The following is a 19571-nucleotide window of genomic DNA, read 5'->3' on the forward strand; positions in this document are numbered from 1 at the left end:
GCCCTCAGCCAGGTCCGTAGGTGGAAAAATAAAAAAGTTATAAGCCGCAGAACATGGCGACGCGACGCAAATTAGAAAAAACGTAAAATTTTCTATTTTTTTTTTTAGTGGTAAAACATAACGAAAACTATATAAGTTTGGTATCACCGGAATCGTAACGACCCATAAAATAAAGATAACCCATCATTTTAAACGAACTATGAACTCCAAAAAAACGTAACCAGCGCAAAATTGTGGAATTGCGTTTTTTTTCTTTTTTACCCCACATTGAATTATTTCCTGATTCCCCAGAATATTATACGGTATAGTAAATGGTACCATTAAAATGTACAACTTGTCCCGCAAAAAAAAAGCCCTCATGTGTCTATATAGCCGGAAAATTAAAAAAGTTACGCTTATTTGAACGCGAGGAAAAAAAAAAAAAAAATTAACAAAAAAGGCCTCGTCGGGAAGGGGTTAAAGGATATTTTCTTATTAATACTGCATTTATCATTTTGAAAAAAAAAATGCTGTGATATAGGCGCATATACATACAGTATAGGCAGAACATAGAAAATATGATGGTGTCTTAAAACCAGGGTGACACGTTTGAAGAAATGATTCTACTACATAAACAAGTTTTTGAGCTTTTAGACATCTGGGTTTATTGAATGAATGAAAACAAGGTCTTGTAATCTTGTGATAAAGTTCTCTTTCTTTTTTCAAGTTCTTTTGGCAAGATTCTATTCACCCTAAGGCATTTGAAGCCCAAACAATTGTCATCAGGCATCTGGATGCCGCCTGTGTTATATTCTGAGCAGATTTCTGTTTTAGGTATATGTGTACTAATTATAGGACCTGCTCACATGCAAAATGCAGGACAGTGCATAACTATGGCTTACCGTGCATTGGGTGACATTTAATAGCATGAGATTTTTAGTAAGGTTCGGAAATCGCACCATATAGCATTTTTTAAATTGCATTTTTTTTTTTTAAATCGACAATTCAATGGAAGTGCAATTTTAGTCATGAAAATCTGCAAATTAATGCAAATGTGCCAAAAAAAATGACATAGCTTCCCCCCTTCTGAGCATAACCAGCCCTGGGTTCAAAGAACTGGTCCTGGTTCAATAATTTCAGGGGACAAAAAATATAGTGGGTCCCCCGTATTTTGGCAACCAGCACTGGGCCCAAACAGCCAACAGCGTAATGCCACAGCCAGGGAAACATTTTATGCAAGTTCCCCCAGCCAAAAGCATTTATCCCTATGGCTGGTCAGCACAGGCAGGGACCCTGGAGGAGTAGGGGCCCCCCTCTGGAGTTACACCTGCTCGGGCTAAAGCGCAGGGCTGTCCCCGGAGCCCCTAAGCAGTGGGGCACCGGGATGATTGTTGTGTAAAAATAGGCATAACTATTTAACATTGTTGTGGATGCAGGGACTTGGAGAACCCTCAGCATGCGGGGCATTAATGGGCCCGCTGAGTCTTGTAGTTCTACACCAATGCAAATAGTAGAAAAAAACAGACACCTAAGAAAAGTAAAGTTTAATTACATGCTACAATCACACACACTATACATATATAGTGAGGTCCACCGCTATTCCTCTTCTCCAGTAGTATCCATGGGTACCTGTTGAAGGAAAATATGCTCACGCAACCTGCAGTGATGAACGCTCCACTCCTCTGGCTGTATTACCCCCGGCTGCACAAGCGGAGATTGTTTACAACTTTGGCTCTTCCCACATAATGGGTCGTGTGTTTAAGGCCTGCCCACCAGCCAACGAAAAAGAGGTATACAGCGCTTGGGTTATTCTGAAAGATGGTCAGACACAAATGTGTTGAAAAAGTACAAATACATTTATTATATAAGACAATTTAAAGAGTATTCTCTGTATATGAAAAAAAATGAAAAAATTGCGCAATGAATTAAAAAGAAAAAAGGGGGGAATGGTAAAAACAGTCAATGCATGCACATAGCTCCAAATGAGATGAAAAGGCAGTTCTTAGGCCCAAATTATTGGGGATAGTTACCACCAATGATGATCTAACTTCAAGGTCTAGTGAGTTGACCAAGGGGTAATTCCGGTCTAATTTCCAGCTTGTGGATCCAGGTGACCTCAGATGAAATTGGAGCAGGAATGGTGGGTGGAATGATGGATATGTCACTGCCAAGAGTCACTGCAAAAGGAGGTATCGACCTGTAGAGCATAGGGGGATGGAGGCTGGTCCGGAGTGAAGTTCACCGTGATGGAGACTGGTGCAAGGTGTCCGTATGGGCCTCAGGTTGGGGCCAAACAATAGATGAGGCTTTTGTGTAGGCTCTTGGTTGGGGCCAATCGAATGGTGGGGCTCAACGCGTTTCGACGTGCTAACATGTCTTCATCAGGAGCTGTAATGACTGGTAGTGTGGGGAGGCTGTATATATACCTCCAGGGTCAATTAGGGGAGTATTCACTTGGGTCATGTGACCACATTCTTAAGAACAGATATACAAATAAAAACAAACATATGAATACATGCAGTAATAAGATGAGAAGTGATGCACAGGAGAATGTATCAATCGGTTATAAAATCTCAAAAAAATCACATAAAAACAGGCAAATGTTAATTGTTCTCAGTACATATTGATAAAGTTTTAGGTCACGTGATGCGGAAGGTGTGTGTGTCATTAGCCTCATATCTTTATATGGGGCGATCAGATACACACTCGGGTGAGGGAAGGTTTCACATTGGGTAACGCTATTATGAGCGCTCTCTAGAGGTGTGTGTTGTACATAGAGCAGGCTTTTACAATCTATTCCGCACACTCCAGTGTTTCATTGCCGGGGGCGGAAGTGACGTTTTCGTGGAGGGCGGAAGTGCCTCCCGAACGTTCTAAATTTGGTTGGCGGAAGGAGTGTGATTCACTCTGTAAGTCGCAGAGCGGTGATGGCAAGCCAGGATGACAGGTAGAGTGGGCGGAAGTGCCGCAGCGCCATTAGTATGGCTGGCAAGATCTTTACTGTTAGGGATTCTGTATAATCCAAACATCAACTCTCTGTTGAGTATTATTAACCAATGGTATAGGGCAAGGTGGAAACTGTTATAGGTGATTAATGTGGTATATTATACATTTGTTTCATTAGAGGAGATTCGACAAAGATATATGGCTAAAAATTAGACTAAAAATTAAAAATCACTATAGTGTGTAATACAAAAATGTAGAGAATAAATAAATAAATAAATAAAATAAATAAATAACAAAAATAATAATAATAATAAATAAATAATAAAATATAATAAATAATAAATAATAATAAAAAATAAATAAAAAGTGAAAAAATAATAATAATAAAGAATAAATAAATAAAAAATAATAATATAGTAAATGATATTATCGAGATAGATAGATGCATAATAGTGAAGATGTATCCTGTGAGATATTATTTGCAATCATGAATAAGCTATGTACAATATGGGGAGATAGACCCCTACATAAATGCATAGGTCCAAAAGGATAGAAATCTGGAGTATATTGTATATTTCTGAAAAGATGACCGAAAAGCTCATCTAGCCCATATATAGACAATAAGGTGGAATAAAATGAAATAAAATAAAATCAGAATCATTATTGTTGTGGTGTCTATCGATAGACACCACATGATCAGCATGATCAGCAAATACAAATAGAAAGGGAAGACGTCTTACTCATTATGGTACTGGTATTATGCTAGTCTATTATGTATAGGGGAGGGCACCTCATAGTGTCACATACAGATGGGTCTTGTCCCATCTTTGCAGGGGATGGCGCTGGCGTCGCCAGCCGCCATCCCCCGCCAGCGCCATGGCGATGGTGAGAAGGGGACGCGCGCGCACGAGCGGCGCGCGCGTCCCCTTCCGACGGCGCTTCGATCCGTTCCCCCGGGTCCCCGCCGGCTTGCCGGCGGTAACCCGGGGTCCCCGCCGCCTGCCCGCACCCCCCCCTAACCCCCCCTAACCCTGTCCGTCTCCCTGAGGCGGAGACGGACAGGGTTTCCGTCGCGCTAGCGACGGAGACTGAGACGCGCGTGCGCGTGAGACGCACGCGCGTCTCAGTCTCCTCGCTGGCGAGGCTGCTGGCGGGTCGCCAGCGCGTACGTTCTGGCGACCCGCCAGCAAGGATGGGACAAGACCCATCTGTATATTGGCATCACATACATATCAGCATCACATATATTAGAAGTCGATAGTCATAGGTACTAAATTTAGAGGTATAATTAACCGCAAAGTCTAACCATACGTATTGAGGGGTACCTAAAGGGAAATTGGTTCATTGTATGTCAGATACTGATACGTACAGATGGGTCTTGTCCCATCTTTGCAGGGGATGGCGCTGGCGTCGCCAGCCGCCATCCCCCGCCAGCGCCATGGCGATGGTGAGAAGGGGACGCGCGCGCACGAGCGGCGCGCGCGTCCCCTTCCGACGGCGCTTCGATCCGTTCCCCCGGGTCCCCGACGGCTTGCCGGCGGTAACCCGGGGTCCCCGCCGCCTGCCCGCACCCCCCCCTAACCCCCCCTAACCCTGTCCGTCTCCCTGAGGCGGAGACGGACAGGGTTTCCGTCGCGCTAGCGACGGAGACTGAGACGCGCGTGCGCGTGAGACGCACGCGCGTCTCAGTCTCCTCGCTGGCGAGGCTGCTGGCGGGTCGCCAGCGCGTACGTTCTGGCGACCCGCCAGCAAGGATGGGACAAGACCCATCTGTATATACATGTAGAAAAGTGAAATACTGGATATACAAGTGTTTGTCCATTGCAGGCGGTGAGAAGTGAGGATCAAACAGAATATCCATGTATCTCACTTATAGTACACTGTTTAGTTCTAGGGCCTCATTCAATCCAATGACCTGCTGTCAGCCAAATCCAAGGGTCACTTCTCCCTGCTTATCCTTTTGGACCTATCTGCTGCCTTTGACACTGTGGATCACCCTCTACTCCTCCACACACTCCAAAACATTGGCCTCTCTGGCACAGTCTTCAACTGGTTTTCCTCTTACCTCTTCAACCGTTCCTTCTCAATCTCTGCCTCTGGCTCTACCTCACCACCTTCTATCCTTCCTGTCAGGGTCCCTCAGGGTTCCGTCCTTGGCCCCATTCTGTTCTCTCTGTACACCTCCTCTCTGGGTGCACTGATTAACTCCTTTGGCTTCCAATATCACCTCTATGCAGATGACACCCAAATCTACCTCTCCTCTCCTGATCTGTCCCCCACTGTTTTCTCTCAAGTTTCCAACTGCCTCGCTGCCATCTCTACCTGGATGTCTGAGCGATTTCTGAAGCTGAATATGGACAAAACCGAACTTATTATCTTTCCCCCACCCAGAGCTATGCCCCCTACTAATATCTCTATCACTGTTAACAACACCATCATCTCCCCTGTTCCCCAACTCCGCTACCTGGGTGTCACTCTTGACTCCTCCCTCTCCTTTGCACCCCACATCCAAGCCCTGGCCCATTCTTGCCGGTTCCAGTTACGCAACATTGCTCGCATCAGGCCCTTTCTCTCACAGAGTGCAACTAAGCTGATCATCCACTCGTTGGTCATCTCACGGCTTGACTACTGTAATGCTCTTCTCACCGGCCTCGCTCAATCCCAACTAGCTCCTCTCCAATCTGTCCTCAATGCTGCAGCCAGGCTTATCTTCCTCTCCCGCCGCTCTAATTCTGCTACTCCCCTTCAACAAAATCTGCACTGGCTTCCATTCCCCTACAGAATCCTCTTCAAACACCTCACACTCACATACAGGGCCATCTCTAATTCCATTGCTCCATATATCTCTAACCTCATCTCCATTCATACACCCTCCCGCCCTCTACGGTCAGCTGACGACTGTCGTCTCTCCTCCACCCTGATCACTACTTCCCATGCTAGAGTACAGGACTTTGCCCGTGCTGCACCCCTTCAGTGGAACGCACTCCCTCGCTCCATTAGACTCTCCCCGACCTTGCAAAGCTTCAAACGGGCACTAAAAACTCACCTATTCATCAAAGCGTACCCTTCCACTGCATAAACCAGCTGGTTCTCCGACCCCTTGCCTGTTTACATCCTGCTATCTAACCACCACCCCCTCGCTTGCACCTCTTGTAATCTGTCTGTCTTCCCTTCCTACTAGATTGTAAGCTCCTCCGAGTAGGGCCCTCTTCCCTCCTGTTGTCAAAGCCCACTTCTCTTCACATTTCACTCACAGCTCTCCTTTACTCCAACACTCAGTGACCATCTTCGTCTGCATACTCATCTCCATCATTGGCCTCAAGCCTCTAGTTGTATGTTGATTGGGTCCTCACTACTTACATTTAAGCTGTAATGTGTATTGAACTGTGGTGCTCTTTATTTGTACTGTATTTTTGTTATTTATTCAATGTTATGCCAAGTTTTGTCTCCCTGTATTGTTCCTTTGTACGGCGCTGCGAAACACTTGTGGTGCCTTATAAATAAAATTATAATAATAATAATCCTTCCGGGTACAGACTAATAAGTTTGAAAGTCCAATAAACCTCCTGTCAGCATAGTGTCTTATAGCGGTCACCCCCTCTTGATGACTGGGGAATATGTTCAAGGCCTATTATATGCAAATCCTTGGGGTCTTTATTATGAAATTGTGAAAAATGTCTAGGGACACTATGACACAGGAGGCCCTTCACAACATTGCGGCGATGTTCCATAAAGCGCACTTTCAGGGGGCGAGTGGTGCGGCCTACATATTTCAAGCCACAAGTACATGTAAAGAGATATATTACGTAGCTAGTGTCACAGTTGATAAAGTTCCTGACTTAAAGACTCTCGTCATCTGTAGTGACTTCTAAAGTTCTCACACTCGTGTGGTTGCACATGGTGCATCTGTTTTTTCCACATTTGTAGAAACCTTCTGGTCTACGTATTAGCCAGGGATCTGATGCTGGGTTCAAGAGGTTTCTCCTATCTCTACCTATCTCTTTTTCTTTTTCTTTCGTAATCTTCAAAAAGCTTGGGGCTAAGATGGTTTTTAAGAATCTATTTTTCTTGTAAATTACGGATGGTCTATCTGGCAATATATCTTTTAAAACCCTGTCATGTTTGAGAATGTTATAATTTTTGTTGATTATCTGTTTTATCTGTGAATGTGCATTATTGTATTTACATATGAAGGCTATCTCTTGATTTGTTTCGGAGGGTGCTTTGGGGGTACTAGTGAGGAGATCCTCTATATTCATCTCTTGTACTGATCTCAGGGCATCTTGTAGAAGGGGATCTGGGTATCCCCTTTGTCTGAAAGAAGCCAAAATTTCCATGGCTTGTATATTGAAGGTCTCCAAGGACGAGCAATTGCGGCGGATGCGCATGAGTTGCCCCTTAGGGATGTTAGTCTTCCATGTTTTGTGATGGAGCTTTTAAAGTGTAGATACGAATGGGTATAAACTGATTTCGTGTAGTTGGCAGTCGTTATCTGGGAATTCAAAATAGTAAAAGAGATGTCTAAGAAATTGATGTGTGAGGGGTCAAAATGTGAGGTGAAAGAGAGATTAAAGGAGTTATCATTAAGTGAAGTGACAAAGTGCTGTGCTGAAGAATAGTCCCCATCCCAAATAATAAAGAGATCATCAATATAACGGCCATAGAAAACCAGGCTCACGCCGAAGTCGCCGCCACACATATGGGCGTCTTCAAATTCATCCATGTATAGGTTGGCGTAACTCGGCGCAAACCTGGTTCCCATGGCCGTCCCCATCACCTGAAGATAATGTGTGTTGGAGAACAAAAAATAATTGTGAGTGTAAATTAACAAGATAGAGGAGACGATAAAGGATTGTTGTTCCTGTGTCAGGTCACTATCTCTCCGTAATTTCTTGGTTAGGTGTTCAATGCCAAGATCATGTGGTATGTTTGTATATAGTGATTTTACGTCCAAAGTCATAAAGGCATATGTATCCTTCCACATTATATTTTTAATTTGTTGAAGGAAGTGTGTAGTATGCTTGAGATGTGACCTGAGCACAGGAACAAGCGGTTATAAAAAGAAATCTACATAATGTGATAAGTTTGTGGTAAGTGAACCAATACCCGAAATGATAGGACGACCTGGGGGTGAGGTAAGTGACTTGTGGATCTTGGGAAGGTGATAGTACGTGGGTGTGATAGGGTGGGGAGTGAAGAGAAAGTGCCATGTTTCCTTGGAGATAATGTTTTTGGCTAGTGCCTTATCTAGAAGTTGTTTAAACTTGATCTGGAAAGATGGAGTGGGATCAGTTTTGAGAATTTGATAAAATGTGCTATAGCCCAATTGGTTATGTGGTTCTCGCAAGTACTCTTTTCTATCCTGGATCACCAGGCCCCCCCCCCCTTTGTCTGCCTCCTTGATGATAATCGATGTGTCTGCGGTAAGTATTTTTAAGGCTCTTTTCTCAGCTCGGGAAAGGTTTGAGTTGTGGAAGGCTTTCAAGGGTTTCTGTTTACATAGATCTTTGAAATCAGAGAGTGTGACTTTGTAGAAGGTTTCTATGTTGGCGCTTTTCGCCGAGATGGGAAAAAATTCAGATTTTCTCTTAAAGGTGGATGTGTCATAAATCTTTATAGTAGGGGTGTCACCGGTTTCTATCTGGTTTTCAGAAAGGAGTTCTTGTAGGGTGATGAGGGCTGGGTCATCAGAGGGATCAAGAACAATGGGGAAAGAGGCCTCTGGTTGTTTGGTGTTCTCCTTACTAGCAAAATATCTGCCCGCCAGCCAATGACCACTCCGGATTGCCTGGTGGGCGGGTCTAACCCCTGGTATGTTGGAGGAGCCAAGATTATAAACAAACCAGAACCATGCACAGATCTAACTGGTCTGTGCATGATTCTGCCAGAACTGCCAGGTCTTTTAAAAAAAAAAAAAAAAAAAATTGGTCACATTTAACAAAATTCTCATCCTATTACATTTTTTTAAATCCAATAATTTTATTTGGTTAAACATAGGGAACAGCCATATGTTAAATATCAAACTGAGCCTTAATAGGAGTTGTAGAGTACTGAAATCATCAGCCGCAAGTGGCTGTATAACAATCAGGAAAGAACAGTTCTAACAAATATATTAGGTAACCTAAGTGCAAAGAGAGGTAATGAAAGAGGGAGTAGATAGAGATGTGTTGGTGTGTCAGTAATTTCTAAAGGAGGGGGGAAGGAGAGGTGATGTTATGTCGGTAAGGGCAGGCCTGGGCTGTCAGGGTGGGGTTGTAGAGGGAAGGGAAGCACATAAGTATAATTAGAAGGTGGGCATTGCTTAAGGCCAGGGAGAGGAATGTTATGAAAAGAGTACCATGGAGCCCAAATAGAGTGGAATTTTTTAATGAGGTTATTCTGAACACTAGTGATGTTTTCCATATTTGCCACATGCCAGATTCTGTTTAAAAATTCTTGGTGACTCGGATCTGCAGGTGCTTTCCAATTACGGGCAATCTGGTATTTAGCAGAACTTGAAATATGTAGGAAAAGTTTGTTGGTTCAAATAGGGGTGGGATCAAGCGGAGCACATAAGAGAAGACTGGTAGGTGTTGGAGGTGAAGGGAGGGTGCACATTTGTAATAAAAAGGAGCGTACCATGTCCCAATATGGCTGAATTAATGGGCAGGCCACCAAATGTGGTAGAATGTTTCTAGCTGGACACAGTTCCTCCAGCACTGGTTAGAATAGTTTGGGTACATATGGTGTAAGTGTTTGGGAACTAGGTACCATCTGGTGTATATTTTGTAAGAGTTTTCCCGTATGGCAACACTTATGGCGCATTTGGATATTGCAGATGGAATTGTAACTGATTCTTTATCGCCGAGTTGGCGTTCTAAGTCTGTCTCTGAGGCTCGTTCATTGAGCTCAAGAGGTGAGGACAGGCTTTGTGTGGCAGTATTGAATTATATAATTGAGAGATGGCGCCAGTGTCGATGGGTCGATGGATACAGAATCTTTCAATCGGGGAAGGGATTTGGGGTGTGGTAGAAGTTTGGATAGAGGTAGCAAAATGGCGTAATTGAGGGTATTGATAGTGAAGTGTGTCAGGTATATTGTGTTTCTTTTGCAAATCAGCAAATGATTTTGGTGCAGATAAACCTGATATATTATGGAGTCTTGTAACGCCAGCTTATGTCCAAGGGGATGCTATCATAGTTGAGAGGCTGGTGGCAAAGGAAGGATTGTTCCAAAGAGGGGTGAGTGGAGATGGATGTGTGGTCAGTTTGAGTTTTCTATTGAGAGTTTCCCAAATTCGGAGGGTTATATCAACAGTGGCAGAGGTATGGGTAAATTGAGGATAGGATTTGCGAGGGAGCCAAGGTTTGTGAGGGAGCCAGGGCCTCATGAGATTGAGGCCAACTAGGTCACTTTCTAGATCTACCCATCGTCTGGAATTTCTCAGGGAGTGCCAGGCAATCAATTGGCTGAGTCTAGTGGGATGTAGATAGCGCTGGAGGATTGGTAGACTGAGGCCGCCACTTTGGGAGCGTTTAGCTAGAATGGTCGGGCGAATTCTCGACTATTGATGGTTCCATATAAAGTTAATTATTGCAGAATGTAAGGTGGTGAGGGAGTTTGAGGAAATTGGGATCGGAACGGTTTGGAATAGGTATAGTAGTCTGGGAAGGGTTTTCATTTTAATGGCATTAATACATCCAGTCCAGGAGAGGTAATAAGATTGCTACTGCTGGAGGTCCTTATTAGATCTAAAGAAGTTCACTCGGTATAGGGTGTGGTATGATTTAGTGATCAGGACATCTAGGTATTAAGGGAGTCCCATTTCAAAGTGAATTTAAAGTTAGATTGGAGTAGAGTTTTGGTGTCCCGATAAATGAATAGGGAGGACTTCAGATTTAGTGTCATTAAGTTTGTATCCAGAGAGGGATCCGTAGTTGGAGAGTTCTAGGAGCAGATTGGGTACTTGTTTCCTAGCAGGGTGCCCACTAAGCAAATAGCATAGTGGGGTATTCTGTGCAGGAAAATCGCATTGCATCGCATGCCATTTTTTTCATGACATGCGATGCGATGCATAGTGGATGCGATGCGATTTTCCTATGTAATTTATTCAATGCTCTGTAACAGTGAATAAATTACATAGATTTGATCCGATTTAAAATTGGATGCGATCGCATCCGATATTGGATCCAATATCGGATCCAATGTTTTCAGGCCCCCCAAACCCCCCAATATCCACACCACCCTAAAGCATACAGCCCCCTCCCCACTATCCATGCCACCCCAAAGCGTGACGAGCGGCGGCGGAACACGTCCTCTGACCTTTTCATACCCCCACTATCCACGTCGGCGTGGAGTTGATCTTATATAGTGTGGCGATCCCGAAGCTTGGCGAGGGGACACAGAATACATGTAAAGTAATCCGGGTCCCCTCGCGGTACTCGCTGAGCTCGCCACGCTTTTGGCCACTACAGATGGGGCAGGTCCCATCTTTGCAGGGGATGACGATGGCGACACCAGCCGCCATCCCCTGCCAGCACCATCTCTATAGCGAGAAGGGGACGCACGCGCACGACTTGGAGAACCACATGTCCCAGTATGCGAGGCATTAATAGGCATGCTGGGGCTCTTCGTTCCACAGCAGAACCAATAACCAAATAAAATCACACATACCAGAAATCAGTGGCGTAGCTAGTGTAAGGCAGCCTCTGCTGCCACTTGGGGGAGCGGGGGCTGCGTGAGTGCCGGGCGCACTGACTGCCAAACAATCATTGAGTCTGACAATGCATACAGATGCTGCTGCTGCAGTGTGCCGTCTGACGCTGCCCACACATTGGCTGAGCATAGACCAGTCGGCAGTGGCGCCGGTGCGGCCATGACAATCACTGTCACAGACACTCACTCACAATGTTTTGCTTATTTGTCCTCCTTAGGTCCAGTTATATTGTGAGGGACAGGATTCATTTCTGTTTATCTGCATATTTTATAATTGTAAGCCACAAGCACTGATTTTGCCTTTTACATTGACCATAAATCATTTTGAATGGATTCTGGACCACCAAACCAAGGCACCCATGCAAATGCTCCATGGAATCCCAGGGAGCCACGGCACACCATTTGGCATTTGCCGATTATGCCTATGGGCAGCTCTACCAGCAAAGATGCAGGTACCTTAAACACCATTCATCAAGTTTCCTTGGACACACATGCTTTCAGACTGAAATTGTCAAACTTTCAACTATAACAACTAGATTAATAATAATGCTTAACTGAAATGCGCCACAGTATTGGCTTTCTATTGTTGGATTATTTACCCATCTCTTCTTCCTTTTGGGTCCATTATCATTTAGATTCCTTCTATCATTGCTAATATCGTATCATTTTTGTGTCTGGAAAAATGAAAACGTGTTGTTAAAGACAACAGAATCTTCAGTAAAACATAGGTCAACACTTGGTATTGGGAGGGATATGGTCATTTTCTGGTCAAAGCTGCCTATTAAACAACATAAAAATGTAAATATATAGCTTTTCATGTGACATATTGCCTGTGTGACATGGAGATAGTTTTTGATATATCACTGAATGACTCAACTTAAAATATGGTCATGTTCTCATGCTAAAATAGATCAATTACAGACATGAAAATGTTCCCATCTATTGGTGAATCATTTCCTAATCCTATTGTAATGGAATCCAGGTTAAACAGAATGATAATTGTTCTGTGCATGGGATAATCCCCAGAGACACTGCTTTATGAAACAAATAAGTGTCTACAATGAGAATGCATGATCATTTAAATCCACTTTAATCCATCAAGGTCCAGAATGACCATCAGGAAAGCAAAGCTGTTTTCACCCCATAAATCAATTCTTTTATTACTTCTCAGTGCCCAACAAAGTGTACTCCCAGAGCTTCATAAAACCTCTGTCTGTATGAATCATTTTAGAGCAGCTCTCAACAACATTAAGTACACCCAACTGTGCTAAATTAAAATAGTTTGAGAACATTTCATAGTATGGTAAAATTCATATATCCGTAAAATAATGGTGGACACACATATAGTGATTTGATTGAAATCACCTGATCAGTGTGTAATTTTTCTTTTCCTTTGGATAAAATATTGTAGATTAAGATAGGAGTACTTTCTACTTCTAGTTTGGCAGATGAACCCATGCTCCAGCATCATTTTGGATTAAATGGACTGAAATAGATTGTATTAGGCTCTCAGTCAGTTTAATGATATTACTCAGGTGCATGAGGGATGGGTACTACTAATGAGTAAACAAAAAAACGACTTGTTCCCCCAACACACTGAGTGATATCAGTAACCAGATTTACCCCCTTGAGTGGTGGGTTTCAATGGGGCAGGATAAACTGACTAGGGCAGGTTTGTCCTGCCCCAGAAATACTCACCACTCAAGCTCCAGCTGCTAGTCTTATGCAGCAGCTCCTGCTCCCCTGGGGTTGCTGCTGCCGACTTTATCTATTTATAGCCGTTCGGTGCTCATCTAAGTTCATAGCTGCTCTGGCTACTGCCACTGCCCCCGTTGTTGCCAGCCCTGAAATTCACAGAGCAGGGACTGGCAACGGCAGTGGCAGGGGAGCCCCAGCAATCAGGCATACAAATGCCTGGGAGGTACAGTATGTACCGGGGGTGGTATGTGCAGGGGGGCAGAGAGCACGCAGGGATTGAGTATTCCAATAGAGGTGGTGCACCAGTGGTGCAAAACTGGAGACTGCAGCATAGCTCAGCCCAGAAAATCTCTGGGCATACCACCGAAGTGGTTAAAGATGCATTGATAGTAGGAATTATAGATCTTGGTTACATATATTTGCAAATACATGGATAAGCCCCAAGCCATATGTCAATGCTTCTCTGAGTATTGGTGGGCCGTATTCCTATACCTAGGTGCAGGCTGCGGCACCACAAAAATCAGCCAAAAAGCCCATAGCAGCATGCCAGTGAAAAAACTAAAGTGCTCCACTGGCGCTCCTCTTCTCCGCCTTACGTTTAATTTCAAATGAGGGGTCCCTCACATTAGGGACCCCTCATTTGAATTTTAATGTAAGACGGACAAGAGGAGCATTTACTACAGTAAGTACAGTTTTTATTTGTTTCGGAGGCACCAAGAAGGGGTGTATTTTTCGCAATAAGCGGAAAGGTTTACAGGAATTTATACCTGGTGTATTTACTTATAACTTAGTACTAAGTACTGCGAACAGGATACCGCCATCAGGGTATCGGGTTTAGTGTGTGTAATATACAAATAAGGTTCGCTACGTGGTGCTACGCTTTAGTTCGCCCATTGTTAGGAATAAAAGGTTGTAAGTTTACGGACACAGTACGTAAACTGCACACTTCACTTATTATCCATTGGTTTAATAATAATTAGGTATTCACAATTGGGGTGCTCATCCGGTCGTTCCATTCTTTAAAGCACTGTACGATACGCAGGACTTGAGCTTAACAGCAAAAGGGTGGGAGTGATGTCATCAGCCCTTGCTAGAATTGCCAAGTCTGCGTTGGTACAGAACTTGAAAGGTGCTAACGTGAATCCGGGGGAAAATAAGTGAAGTTCCAAAAAGAAATCTATGTGTTTAAGTATATGCTATGTGTTTTACATTGGGTTTGTTACATTTCTGTTTGCCACAAGTAATTTAACGGGGTATAGTGTTTGAATTGCTTCAAGTTACGAGCACATGCGCATGTGCGATATTTTTTGCACACGTGTAGGCAAAGGCTTGTGTTGTTATAGTGCATAGAGGATTCTTTCTGTGTAAAACTATAAACTGTTGTTGTTGGTTACTGCAAGGCTAATGCCTCTGTCAAGTGGCAGCCAGCTTTGGGCCCATACAATAATGTGAAGCATCTGCAGTGTATTACGTACGGAACACACGTGCTTACATTGGGCATTTGGGCCTTCGTACGTAACTTACGGAAAAAGTACAGGATTAATTTTGCATATTGCGCAATTGCTGCTTTTGTGAAACACGATCACAAACTTGCAATATACTGTAAAATGTGTACGCTCGATCATTCGGCTGCCTGTAAACGGGCTTAAGTAACAAAAACACGTACATATACTTACGTATGTTAAGGAGAACATACTGGGGTGTGTGACAACGCACCATAGGAAGACTGCCCCTATCACAGATACTGTTTTTTGTCTGTTTTTTACGCTATAGAAATGGTACCTATCGTATAGTGTAAAGAAACTAAGAGCAGAACCAAGGGATCTGCCTAGTTTCTCATTTAGATACAGATTTTGCAGAATACAGAAAAACAAAGTTTTTTATGTGTTCTGCGAAATTTGGCCGCACGTCTGTGGGACTGGGCTAACAACGCGTTGTTAGTCAGACACAGCAAGTGATTGAGAAAGAGTTAGCCTTCAGAGGTACACTTGATGCTTAATTGTCTGAAAAACTGTGCCTACGGGAGAAGGAGTGTTTGGGTGTTCTCATAGACAAATCGCCCACCAATTTCTGCCAGTGGTGAAAGACTAATTCTCATTACAATGGGAAATAAGATTTCATCCAGAGAAATTGTGTTTCCTGGGAACAGGAGCTAAGCCGACTGAAGGATCGGCTGCATTCATGATGAGTATGAAGTATGGTGAACAAGCAGTGGTTTACATAAACAAATGGAAAAATATGACAAAGGGCAACCAAGTAGAATTTCCCAGTTTTGGCAGTTTCGATCCAGAAGTCTTATCCGCAGTTAGAGATAAGATATGTTTACTCTTGTCACTCAAGGCAAGAGTTGAGCAAAATGAATGTTTAAACTTGTGGCAAAAGGAGGGTCGAACTCAAAGGGAAGATGGGTGTTTGTCAGATGTAAATACAATCAGCTCCATAAATGCAACTACACCAACTCCTCCATATTTGCCAGAGGGGGCAGTTACCATCAAAAGAGAAACAGACAAAAATGTAAAGATGACTAACCCGTACACTGTTTTTACTCCCTATTAGGAAAATGTAGGTGTAGACGAGATGTTTCTGACATCAGCCATCTCTTGCGCAATTAACATGAATGAGGGAAAGCTGAGACAGCCAAAACTGCTGCTGACGTTCTAGCAGAGGAGACGGCTCATGCTAAGAACACATTCAGAGACACAGGAAAGCATGCACTACACAGTGCAGCGACAATGGTTCCCAAAGCAGTGTCCAATGGCGTGGAAGGGGTACAAATCTACCCATTGCGCATGTTGGAGGCTCCTTATGGAAAGGAAGACAGAGATGGGGTGATACCTGTAAAGTTTATTAACAGGCAGAATCGTTGGACACCATAAGAACTTCGGTCAATCATCACAAATTTCCCAGATCCTAGAAAAGATCTGTCACTGTCAGAGATTTATAAAGAATCTGGGAAATTCTGATGAACCCACCAATAAGGATTGGCGGAGCATATTGAGAGCTTGAATCCCTTCACACATAGACATCCCGAAATTTATTCAAGATAGTGGTGTGAAGAGTGATAAGAATTTGACTGAGGAAAGGCAACCAGGAAAATATACGCCTTATAAATCTACAATTGGGTGTATATTTCCCTGCTACGGTTGAGTATAATGAGATGTTCACTATCAAACAAAAAGATAGTGAAATTGCAGCTGACTACTTTAATCGTGCCTTACAGACAGTATCAAAACACAAAAAGAGAAAAGTGTTGATCGCACAGGAAAGTGGTGTTTGGAATAAGTTTGTAGACCCCATAAATTATTATCTGGAACAATTTATCATGATAAGTAAGGGTGTGCCACCACTGGACATGAGTTTAGAGCAAACAGAGGATTTTTCAAAGATAGAAAAACAAAAGTATGTCTCTTTGTGGTGCACCAAATTAAAGATACATAAGATATAGCTTTTATTTAATTCTTGGTAAAATTAGGCGAGATAAAAACAGACACAATACACATACATACAAACATATAGTACAAATATATAAAAAGGATAATTAAATCCTCACAACGTGGGACCCCCTGTCCGAAAAAGGTTACAATGAATTTTATTGTTAAGTACTGAGTTGCTTGGATCAGTGTGTTTTAACTTGTAGATACATTTTCAGTTATTATTTGTTAATTCCTCAAATGTGCGGCAAAGAAGTGAGAATCCCTTCATTTAATAAAGAAGGGAAGAAAATAATTTAATCAAAGAGATGCGCTGTCTCTATGATTTCTAGAAATATATGAGAGTTCGTGCAGTTGTTATTAATTAGCACACATATATATCTGAAAGGTACACCTATAATTTGAGTGCACAGATATTCATATAGAACCAATCTCGGAGCAGAGTATAACCGCTGTTAATTTTCCTAGAAAGTTAGCGGTACTTGAAAGTTTGCCGCGATCACCATGTATATAACATTGTGGTTTTCATCGGTCCATATAATTATAATGCTTGTGAGCGTTCAGTGTATAGCCACAGGTTGCCCCATGTGTAGTGGAGCAATCTGAGCGCTAAACTATCACGCTTTCAACGTGCAGTGGTTATTAATTAGCACACATGTATATCTGAAAAGTACACCTATAATTTGAGTGCACAGATATTCATATAGGACCAATCTAGGAGCAGAGTATAACCGCTGTTAATTTTCCTAGAAAGTTAGCGGTACTTGAAAGTTTGCCGCGATCACCATGTATATAACATTGTGGTTTTCATCGGTCCATATAATTATAATGCTTGTGAGCGTTCAGTGTATAGCCACAGGTTGTGAGAAGAATGATGAAGTCAAGCCACCCTGCGCTCCCCTTGGTGCTGCCCTGATGTTTCTTTGGTGTTTCCCAAACACCTGGGGAATTTGGTTATGAGTAGAAGCAAGAAACACTGAGGGCGCAATAAGGTAGTAGCACAATGATTCCAGGAAGTGGTATAATAGAAATGTATTCGTTAAAAAAGATGAAAAAAATCGTCATGTAACAATGAATAAAAGCAATGTAAACTGGATACAAAATATTGTTGCAAAGTCCTCCCTTACCCAGTCTTGGAGGTGGAGCCAGGGATGGTGAGACAAGGTGTTAAAAACGAATGAAATGGACACCCTGTAGGCTCCACAAACATGTGCTGGATAGGGTCCTGGACAAGGTCCTGCTGATAGCAATCCTGCAGGCCCACAGGATTGCTATCAGCAGGACCTTGTCCAGGACCCTATCCAGCACATGTTTGTGGAGCCTACAGGGTGTCCATTTCATCCGTTTTTAACACCTTGTCTCACCTCCAAGACTGGGTAAGGGAGGACTTTGCAACAATTTTTTGTATCCAGTTTACATTGCTTTTATTCATTGTTACATGACGATTTTATTCGTCTTTTTTAACAAATAAATTTCTATTATACCACATCCTGGAATCATTGTGCTACTACCTTATTGCGCCCTCAGTATAGCCACAGGTTGCCCCATGCAATAACCACTGCACGTTGAAAGCGTGATAGTTTAGCGCTCAGATTGCTCCACTACACATGGGGCAACCTGTGGCTATACACTGAACGCTCACAAGCATTATAATTATATGGACCGATGAAAACCACAATGTTATATACATGGTGATCGCTGCAAACTTTCAAGTACCGCTAACTTTCTAGGAAAATTAACAGCGGTTATACTCTGCTCCGAGATTGGTCCTATATGAATATCTGTGCACTCAAATGATAGGTGTACCTTTCAGATATATATGTGTGCTAATTAATAACAACTGCACAAACTCTCATATATTTCTAGAAATCATAGAGACAGCGCATCTCTTTGATTAAATTATTTTCTTCCCTTCTTTATTAAATGAAGGGATTCTCACTTCTTTGCCGCACATTTGAGGAATTAACAAATAATAACTGAAAATGTATCTACAAGTTAAAACACACTGATCCAAGCAACTCAGTACTTAACAATAAAGTTCATTGTAACCTTTTTCTGACAGGGGGTCCCACGTTGTGAGGATTTAATTATCCTTTTCATATATTTGTACTATATGTTTGTATGTATGTGTATTGTGTCTGTTTTTATCTCGCCTAATTTTACCAAGAATTAAATAAAAGCTATATCTTATGTATCTTTAATTTGGTGCACCACAAAGAGACATACTTTTGTTTTTCTATCTTTGAAAAATCCTCTGTTTGCAGTATCAAAACACACTGATATCTCTGAACCCAAGGACAACCCACACATAAGGGAAATGATTGTCTCTGTGCTAATAGAAGGTCTTAAGGAAGATTTGAAGACCAGAATACAAACTGCTTTCCCTAACTGGAGAAGTATGACAATAGATACCTTGAAAAAATCTGCTATTGATCATGACAGAAATATTAAGAAACATAGATGCAGACTGAGAAAGAAATGACTGATAGCGTCCAGACTCTCAGCAGTGCCCCAAGCAAATGGCGTGCTTCAACTGCAGTAAAGAGGGACACATAGCCAGAAACTGCAGGTCAGGGAACCCTAGGAGAAATGACACACATATAAATGACTGGGAACCACACGAGAGGAGACACACAGGCACCCACCACCAGAGGCGTAGCGAGGGCGGTGCCGGTGGAGCACACGCTCCAGGCGCAGGAAGATAGAATGGCGCCGGAGCTGTACTGGCACCGCCTGCTCGCCCGCCAGCTCCCCCCGCTCCCCTGGACTCTGTGCGGCAGTGCTATGTAATTTCACATCTCTTGCTGGACCGCTAGCCAATAG

Source organism: Crinia signifera, chromosome 19 (genome assembly GCF_055691185.1).
Source record: "Crinia signifera chromosome 19, ASM5569118v1, whole genome shotgun sequence".
Classification (NCBI taxonomy): domain Eukaryota; kingdom Metazoa; phylum Chordata; class Amphibia; order Anura; family Myobatrachidae; genus Crinia; species Crinia signifera.